General features: G+C 47.6%; 1 pseudogene; it reads left to right on the forward strand.

The window, feature by feature from the left end:
* Positions 1 to 10,481, forward strand: part of LOC127474808 (uncharacterized) — a 1,366,245-nt pseudogene that overhangs the window by 306,250 nt on the left and 1,049,514 nt on the right.

The raw sequence follows: 10,481 nt of genomic DNA on the forward strand, positions 1-10,481 counted from the left end.
TAAGGAAAAAGGGACTTGTAACTCAAAGACCACCTCTAGATATATCCATTCACAAATTCCAGCCAGGTGACAAGGTGTTAATTAAAACATGGAAAGAGACCTCTTTAACTCCACGATGGGAGGGGCCTTTTGTTGTTCTTCTCCCCACAGATACTGCCGTGCCAACAGCTGAGCGAGGGTGGACCCAGGCGTCAAGGGGGAAAGGACCAGTAAAGGACTCTGAGTGGAAAGTAACATCAAGCCCCGGAGATTTGCAGATGAGGATTAAAAGAGTACAGCCAACAGATGAACCCTGATGGAGATGTTGTAAGATCTAGCTTGTATACTTTCTTTCAGATACCCCAAGGACAAACTTTAAAGAAAGTAAACTTTGTTTCCTGGAGCCTGGAGAGACTACCTGAACAGACCGGAGGCTCAGGACTGTATAAGATAGTTGGAACTCAAACTGTTTTACCTTTCTGTTGTGAGGTAGAAACGGACATACCAGAGGGACATAACCCACAGGGAATCCCCTGTATAAAGCACCCAGAGTCCACTCATTATAGCTGGGTGGTGTGTAAATGCAAGAAGTGTGGTAAAAAGTGGCGCTGTGTATCAATAAGGGGACAATCCTATTGTATTAAGTGTAGGACGGGCTCTACAGAATCTATAAGAGAACAATTGGCAAACGCTGAAATAATAAAAGCATTCTGTGGTTGGGAGTGGTTAGTCCCAGAGACTTGGGAAATCTATGAAACCAATTGGAACAGGGCACTAATAGAATTGTGCCGAACCAGATTTTCCTGGAAATTAGCAAGACCAAATCGAAGGAGATATATTGAAGTGTTAGGAGTAATTGACAGAATCCAAAATCTCAAAGTAGATGAGTCTCATCCTGAATCAGTGGAAGAAAATTAAGTAAACTGAGTCTATCCCCTGAAGATTATCACTGCTGCCGAGAAGAACCTGAGACCTCGTTGTTCCCTGCACAGGAACAGACGAAGGGAGGCAGAGAGATAGAACCTGTGGGGAAGGTTGACTCAAAGTAGTAACCACTGGAAGTGAAGGGGAGAGACTAAAACAAAAATGGAACAGAATCTAGTGTTAATCATTATTGTAACAATATCAGCGAGTTCTCTGGGAAATGCCAACCAGCCCTTTGAATGGACCTTAACTGGGTCAAGAGATTCAGAGATTGTCCAGAAAGTAACAACAGCCATTGGTCCTAAGTTTAATGTGACGGTTTGCGATCTGTTAATGGCGAGTACACCTCAGCAATGTGGCAAGGGAGGTAGAAAACCCTCTATCACAGTAAATAAGGGAGCCACATACTGGTGTCCAACTTCTAATCCAGGGAAGTCATATTGCAATTATCCTGGGCATTACCACTGCGGATATTGGGTTGTAAGACCATAGCCTCTGCCTGGAGACCCGAGAGACCAGACAGATACTTAAGAGTGCAATGGGGACCCCCACATTGTGAACCTCCTGCACTGGGAGGATTAGTAACCCCCTATGAGACATCAAATTGTGAATACTTGCAAGTGCAAGTCCTGAATCATGAAGACCGAGGGTGGTTGGCTGGAAGGACGTGGGGAGTGAGACTGGACAGGCTTTCCGCAGACCCAGGTGCATATGCAACTATAAGGAAACAGCCATTAACTGTTTATTCTCAACTACTAGGACCTAATTTAGAGATAAAGAAATCTAGAGACAACAGTCGAGAGAAAGAGAGAGAAAAGGTAAATGGAGTCCCTGCTAATCCAGTGTCACAAGAATTTAAGGTTGCTCAAATTCCTCCCAAGGGGAAGAAAAGGGTTTAAAAAGGAAAGGGTATCACAAGGAGGAGCTGAATTGTTGTTAAACATGGTGGAAGCATCTTATAAGGCCATAAATTACACTGACCCTGACATGACTGAGTCTTGTTGGCTATGCTATGATGTGAGACCTCCCTTCTGTGAGGGGGTAGGATTAAACCTTACTTTTAACTTAAGCACAGAGGATAACCCAAGCCAATGTAGGTGGGGAGAGAGGGAAATAGGTCTCACAGTGTCGCAAGTCAGTGGGCAGGGGACGTGTATTGGAAACGTTCCCCCAGGTAGCAATGAATTTAGTGGTACCAAAATAAATAAACTGAAAGGAGAAAGGAATAAATGGGCTATCCACCCTCATCAGGGTGGATGGCGGATATGTTCAAAAACTGGTTTAGTCCCGTGTGTGTCTTCATCTGCATTTGAAAAGAGTAATGAGTTCTGTATTCAGATAACTGTGCTGCCTCATATGTTACATCATTCTGAGGAATCTGTTTTAGAGTTTTGGGAAGTGAATAAGCATAGAATCCAAAAACGAGAACCAATAAGTGTAACGACTGCTATGATTTTGGGGTTGGGAGCCACAGGTGCTGGAGTTGCAACCCTAGTACAACATGGTGTGCTGGTTTAAAAGTTAACCAGCAGGGGGAATGAACCCAACTCAAAGGAGAGATTATAAGTCAGAATAACAATTTATTAAAATAATACAGTAAGTACAATAATACAAACAAACAATTGGTCTCAACCCACAAAAACCCAAATGTGTAACCCAGTACCCTGGGGCCTGAACAAAGTGGTGTTCCTTGGGCCCTGTTTGAGTCCAAAGTAAAGGGAGAGGGGAAGAACCTGCTGGTGGGAGAGCTGCTGCAGTCTGGCCAGAACTGGTGATCGCAGTCCAGTGGTGGTCTAAGTCTGGTTAAGAGCGATGAGATGCAGCCGTCCTCTGGATCCCACGAGTGGGTTGAAAAAATGTTCCAAAACTCCAAGATTATATATCCTCCAGTTCAGGCAGGAATGCTTGGTACTCTCCTCAGGGCGGGGAGTTCACAAAGGGTGTGAGGACAGAAACATCCTCCTATCTCACAGGCCTCTTAACACCTAGTTTATAGCCTGAGGAGTCAGGCTCTATGGGCAGAAGGTGCGAATAGTCTATTGACAACAATAGTCTAGTTTCTGGGAAATGACATGGAAGGCTATAGAAATACAGTTTTGGGTTACACCCACCACGCTCTATGGGCAGAGGGTGCGAATAGTCTATTGACAACAATAGTCTAGTTTCTGGGAAATGACATGGAAGGCTATAGAATACAGTTTTGGGTTACACCCACCATGATGAACTGATCTCAGCTGTCCTAACTAGGACATTATCCACCCCTTATTCTATGCCATCCATGTCATGCCCAAATTAACCCCCTTTAAAAACTATATCCCTTTAAAACTATATACATCTATCTATCTATCTATCTATCTATATATATACAATGAAACATTACAGACCATTCTCACTCAAAATTAGGTCCCCTTGTGGTACACAACGTGTCTCCCCATCTTTTTGCATTACCCACCACGTGGAACCAGGTCCCTGAGCAAAAACAATCCCTCGGATGGGTTTGCCTTTGCTTGAGGTGGGACTAATCCAAACAGTCTTCCCTAACATTCCTCTCATATGTACCACGGGGACTTTATCTCCATCTACAGTATGCAAAAGTTCTGATTGGGCAGGGCCAGCTCGATTGATGGAACCTCGGGTGTTGACCAACCAGGTGGCCTTTGCTAAATGCAGCTCCCAGTGTTTGAGAGTCTCCCCACACAGTGCCTTCAGAGTGGTTTTCAGCAGCCCGTTGCACCGCTCAACTTTTCCAGCAGCTGGTGCATGGTAGGGGATATGATACACCCACTCAATGCCGTGCTCTTTGGCCCAGGTGTCTACAAGGCCATTCTTGAAATGGGTCCCATTATCAGACTCAATTCTCTCCGGGGTGCCGTGTCGCCACAGGACTTGTTTTTCAAGGCCCAGGATGGTATTCCGGGCAGTGGCATGAGGCACGGGGTATGTCTCCAACCATCCAGTGCTTCCTTCTACCATGGTCAGTACGTAGTGCTTGCCTTGGCGGGTTTTGGGGAGCGTGATGTAGTCAACTTGCCAGGCTTCCCCATACCTGTACTTTGACCACCGTCCACCATACCATAGAGGCTTCACCCGCTTGGCCTGCTTGATGGCAGCACATGTCTCACAGTCATGGATGACCTGTGAGACAATGTCCTTGGTTAAGTCCACCCCTCGGTCACGAGCCCATCTGTATGTTGCATCTCTCCCCTGGTGACCGGAGGCGTCATGGGCCCATCGAGCCAGAAATAATTCTCCTTTGTGCTGCCAATCCAGATCTACCTGAGAGACTTTAATCCTGGCAGCTCGGTCCGCCTGCTCGTTGTTATGATGCTCCTCATTAGCCCGTTTCTTGCCTACATGAGCGTCTACGTGACGGACCTTCACACTCAGCTTCTCTACCCGACCAGCGATGTCCTGCCACATCTCCGCCGCCCAGATGGGTTTCCCTTGGCGCTGCCAGTTGGCCTTTTTCCATCTTTCCAGCCATCCCCACAGAGCATTGGCCACCATCCATGAGTCAGTGTAGAGATAGAGTCTTGGCCACTTCTCTCGTTCAGCTATATCCAAAGCCAACTGAACGGCTTTAAGCTCTGCAAACTGACTTGACCCACCTTGTCCTTCAGTCGCTTCTGCAACTCGCCGTGTGGGACTCCATACAGCTGCCTTCCATTTTCGGTTTGTCCCTACAATGCGGCAGGAGCCATCCGTGAAGAGCACATATCGCCTTTCATCTGCGGGTAGCTTGTCATATGGTGGGGCCTCCTCAGCCCGTGTCACCTTCTCCTCCTCTTCTTCAGAGGATAGTCCGAAACTCTCACCTTCGGGCCAATTGGTGATAATTTCCAGAATCCCAGGGCGATTAGGATTCCCTATCCGGGTTCGCTGCGTGATCAGAGCCATCCACTTACTCCATGTGGCATCGGTGGCATGATGTGTGGAAGGAACTCTTCCCTTGAACATCCAGCCCAGCACTGGTAGTCGGGGTGCCAGGAGGAGCTGCGCTTCGGTGCCGATTACTTCTGAGGCAGCTCGAACTCCTTCGTAGGCAGCCAGGATCTCTTTCTCAGTTGGTGTATAGCTGGCTTCAGATCCTTTGTATCCCCGACTCCAGAATCCCTGCGGTCGTCCTCGGGTCTCCCCAGGCACTTTCTGCCAGAGGCTCCAAGAAGGGCCATTCTCCCCGGCTGCGGTGTAGAGCACGTTCTTCACGTCCTGTCCTGTCCTTACTGGCCCAAGGGCTACCGCATGGGCAATCTCCTGTTTAATTTGTTCAAAGGCTTGTTGTTGTTCGGGGCCCCACTGGAAATCATTTTTCTTCCGTGTCACAAGGTAGAGAGGGCTTACAATCTGACTATACTCGGGGATATGCATCCTCCAAAAGCCCACAGCGCCTAGGAAAGCCTGTGTTTCCTTCTTGCTGGTTGGTGGGGACATGGCTGCTATTTTGTTAATCACCTCCATTGGAATTAGGCGGCGTCCATCTTGCCACTTCACTCCTAGGAACTGAATTTCCTGAGCAGGTCCCTTGACCTTACTCCGTTTAATGGCAAAACCGGCTCTTAGGAGAATCTGGATTATCTTCTCTCCTTTCTCGAAGACTTCGCCCGCTGTGTTCCCCCATACAATGATGTCATCAATGTACTGTAGGTGCTCTGGAGCCTCACCCTTTTCCAGTGCAGTCTGGATCAGTCCGTGGCAAATGCTGGGACTGTGTTTCCACCCCTGAGGCAGTCGATTCCAGGTGTACTGCACACCTCTCCAAGTGAAAGCAAATTGTGGCCTGCACTCCGCTGCCAAAGGAATGGAGAAAAAGGCATTGGCTATGTCAATGGTGGCATACCACTTGGCTTCCTTGGACTCCAGCTCGTACTGGAGCTCCAGCATGTCCGGCACAGCAGCACTCAGGGGTGGTGTGACTTCATTGAGTCCACGGTAATCCACCGTCAGCCTCCACTCTCCGCTGGACTTACGCACTGGCCATATAGGGCTATTAAAGGGTGAGCGAGTCTTGCTGACCACCCCCTGGGTCTCCAGTTCACGGATCATCTTTTGTATAGGGGTCACAGAGTCTCGGTCGGTGCGGTATTGCCGACGGTGCACTGTTGCTGTGGCTATCGGTACCAATTGTTCTTCAACCTTCAGCAGTCCCACAGCAGAGGGGTCCTCTGAGAGACCAGGCAAGGTGTTCAACTGTCTGATTTCCTCCATCTCCACAGCAGCTATGCCAAAAGCCCAACGAAGTCCTTTTGGGTCTTTGAAATACCCACTCCTCAGGTAATCTATGCCAAGGATACACGGGGCCTCTGGACCAGTCACGATGGGATGTCTGTGCCATTCCTTCCCAGTCAGGCTCACTTCAGCTTCCAGTACAGTCAGCTGTTGGGATCCCCCTGTCACCCCAGAAATAGAGATGGATTCTGCCCCTACGTATCTTGATGGCATTAATGTACATTGTGCGCCAGTGTCCACTAAAGCCTTATATCTTTGTGGCTCTGATGTGCCAGGCCACCGAATCCACACAGTCCAATAGACTCGATTGTCCCTCTCCTCTACCTGGCTAGAGGCAGGGCACCCCTAGTCCTGGTCATGGTACTCATTGTGCTCTTCTTGTGGGTATGACCTGGAGGTCCCTTCAAGAGGATCAGACGTATCATCATTCCTGTACCGTCTGGAGTCTTGCCCACGAGAGACTGGAGCAACGTTTACCCTTGAAGAGTTCTTTATGGTATTTGTTCCTCTTTTCAGTTCACGTACCCGGGCTGCTAAGGAAGAGGTGGGTTTCCCATCCCACTTCCTCATATCTTCTCCATGCTCACGGAGGTAAAACCATAGATCGCTACGTGGAGTGTACCTTCTCTCCTTAGCTGGGGAACGCTGGCTCCTGATAGCAGAGACTCTTGTTCGTCCTGGCGAGATATGGAAAATCCCTTCCTTAATTTCTTCTCTTAGCTTCTGGTGTCCCTCTTCAATTTTCTCTTCTAGGCTTCGGACGTGTTCAGCCAGTTTGGTTTCCACAGATGAGACGTGGGCTCGTAATGGGGCGGTGACAGTGTCTTCATAAATCCTGAGTTTGCTAACCAATGCTCCCACCTTGTCCTCTCCCTCCCTCCATTGCAGCGTTGCTAAGTAGCGGGAATACATTTCTGGCCCGAGTCGTGCAAACTTTAACCACATTTGGGAGGTGCACTGTACGCCATCTGGACTCTTAGGGAATCTTTCATCCTCTGAAAAGATTATCTCCAGTACAGCTAACTCCCTTAAGCACCGGATACCTTGTTCCATCGTGTTCCACTGTCCTTGCTGTACGTGGAGGTCCTCCTTGCAAAGGTATCTCTCCCTCACACTGGACAACAGTCGCCGCCAGAGGCTGAGAGTTTCCTGCCTCCTTCCAATCCCCTGATCAATGACTACATCTCGAGACAGGGATCCCAGCTGTCTGGCTTCACTCCCATCTAGGATCGTATCGTTAGCTGCGGCATCCCAGATTCGGAGCAGCCAGGTCAGAATGGACTCGTTCGCCTGTCGTGTGAACTCTCTCCGGAGCTCACGTAGCTCACCCAGGGACAGGGACCGAGTGATTATTTCTGGCTCTGTCTCCTCCGGTGGATGTGAAGGTCCCGCCTCTTCGTCATCATTTGCTATGCGAACTGATTTAGTCTTTGATTTCCTTTTCTGGACAGGGGCGACTGCTATTGGTTTTGCTTGTTCTTCTGGCTCCTCGATGGTTTGTGTGGACACGGTGCTGGTTGGTTCATTTCTTTCTCCCTCTGACTCAGCTGTGGTTTGGGTGGACGTGGTGTCTGCGGATTTGGTCCTTCTCTCCTCGCCCTGACAGTGCTGTATCATGTCAAGCAGTGCCCGGTAGGCAGTGGCCAGGGCCCAGCAGGTTGCTGTGAGCTGGCCATCTCTGGAGCTGCCAGAGCATTTTTCCTTCACCAGTCTTATCATGCTAACAGGATCCTGCAGTTGTTCAGGGGTGAATTTCCAGATCATTGGAGGAGAAAACTTTTCCAAATACTGGCTGATGTCCTCCCACTTCCCGTGCCACTCAGCATTATCTGCTCCCAGGGCAGGTGTCCAACCAACCTCCCTAAAAGGCACTTTTCTGACCCTAAACATGGTGTACACAGTACAGAGCAGACAGAGCAACACTAACAATAACATTATGCTGTCCTTAACATCAAAAGGGAACTCAATATTTTCAAAAACTGTTTTAGCAGGTCTGAAGGGGAAGAAGGAGGTGGGAGGCTGGAAACCATCCACCCCTGTTCCCCCAAAAAGCTGGGTACGATTTTTAATGAGGCCCCAGAGGTAGCAACCCAAACCAGGACAGGCAAACAGGACTGAATACACATTTACAATGAAACTCATTGCTTCTGATGTTAGAATGACATAAACATAATATACTAATAAAGCAATTTGGATCCCTCTCCCTGGTCTTAAAGAGAGCATCAAAACAGGCAAATAATACGCCATCTGTGGAAATATGAACAGGCTCAAATACAACATCCATGTGAGTGCATCAAACAACATGGTGATCAGGGAGTTTCTATATTCAAATAGACAAATGCTTCAAATGAAATTGTGATTCTGACTTCTCTCTCTCTGCCCGACGTTTGGGCGCCAAAATGTGCTGGTTTAAAAGTTAACCAGCAGGGGGAATGAACCCAACTCAAAGGAGAGATTATAAGTCAGAATAACAATTTATTAAAATAATACAGTAAGTACAATAATACAAACAAACAATTGGTCTCAACCCACAAAAACCCAAATGTGTAACCCAGTACCCTGGGGCCTGAACAAAGTGGTGTTCCTTGGGCCCTGTTTGAGTCCAAAGTAAAGGGAGAGGGGAAGAACCTGCTGGTGGGAGAGCTGCTGCAGTCTGGCCAGAACTGGTGATCGCAGTCCAGTGGTGGTCTAAGTCTGGTTAAGAGCGATGAGATGCAGCCGTCCTCTGGATCCCACGAGTGGGTTGAAAAAATGTTCCAAAACTCCAAGATTATATATCCTCCAGTTCAGGCAGGAATGCTTGGTATTCTCCTCAGGGCGGGGAGTTCACAAAGGGTGTGAGGACAGAAACATCCTCCTATCTCACAGGCCTCTTAACACCTAGTTTATAGCCTGAGGAGTCAGGCTCTATGGGCAGAAGGTGCGAATAGTCTATTGACAACAATAGTCTAGTTTCTGGGAAATGACATGGAAGGCTATAGAAATACAGTTTTGGGTTACACCCACCATGCTCTATGGGCAGAGGGTGCGAATAGTCTATTGACAACAATAGTCTAGTTTCTGGGAAATGACATGGAAGGCTATAGAATACAGTTTTGGGTTACACCCACCATGATGAACTGATCTCAGCTGTCCTAACTAGGACACATGGTCATGGATTGACTACCCTGAGGGCAGCAGTAGATGAGGATTTGGACAGAATCGAAAAATCGATTTCGTATTTAGAAACTTCTCTTAATTCTCTTTCAGAAGTAGTCTTGCAAAATAGACGAGGGTTGGACTTGCTGTTTCTGCAGCAAGGAGGTTTATGTGTGGCCCTAGGAGAAGAGTGTTGCTTCTATGCAAACCACTCAGGAATCATTAAGGAATCTATGACCAAACTGCGCGAAGGGATATTACAAAGAAAGAGAGAAAAGGAAACTCCACCGAGCTGGCTGGATAACTGGCATAGTCAGTTCCCTTGGTTAACAACTTTGGTCTCAACCCTAGCAGGTCCTCTGATAATGTTATTCGCTTCACTAATTTTTGGACCATGCATTCTTAATAAAGTTATGAAATTTGTTAAGGGTAGAATTGAAACGGTGCAGTTAATGACAGTAAAACAACAATATGAAGACATGAGTGGGAAGGCTTCCAGTGAAGATCAAGCCTCTCTTTTAGAAGTAGCCAGAGAGGAAGTAATTGAATTTGACCAGCAAATTTACGAGGAAATTAGGAGGGGAGATTGTTATAAGTGACCTAAAGAAATTTGCTGTTCAAATGAAAGAAAGAGTTAATAAAGCTATTATATTGTGTTAACTGCTTTGTTGGAATCACAAGTTAGAGTGTTATGCAATGCCTAACCACAAGTTCTGTAAGCTGCAAACTGATTAACCACAATGCAATGATGATTTAGCACATTGTACCTTGAAGCTGTTTGTTCTAAGCATATTAATGGGGAGCAATACGGAGGGGTCGGCCACGAGGAGTCCGGGTGATCAACCGTCATCCTGATGGAAGTTTCCAGAACCACGGCCTAATAGAGACTAATGACTTTAAAATTATTGGTGGACACCCCCCAACAACGGAGATGGTCCGCGAAAGGAGGAACAAACCCAGAGCTGGCCCGCGAAGAGGGAACCAAGCAGGATGCAGCCCATGAAATCTCCACCAATGGACTGATGACATGACTTTGGGGGGGAGGTGGCAAAGGAGGGTAAAATAAGTGCTGTTTCTGTTCCCCTTTGCGGACTGCGGCAGGAACAGGGGTTTCCTCTGGTCGCCCGGCCAGCTGTTTTGGCTTCTTTGTGGCATTAAAAAATCTTTTATACCTTGCAACCTAAATTTATAGCATTGTTCCCTGTCACAAGGAA

The sequence above is a fragment of the Manacus candei genome, unplaced genomic scaffold (genome assembly GCF_025592945.1).
Source record: "Manacus candei isolate 608988 ecotype Guabito, Panama unplaced genomic scaffold, ASM2559294v1 h1tg000045l, whole genome shotgun sequence".
Classification (NCBI taxonomy): domain Eukaryota; kingdom Metazoa; phylum Chordata; class Aves; order Passeriformes; family Pipridae; genus Manacus; species Manacus candei.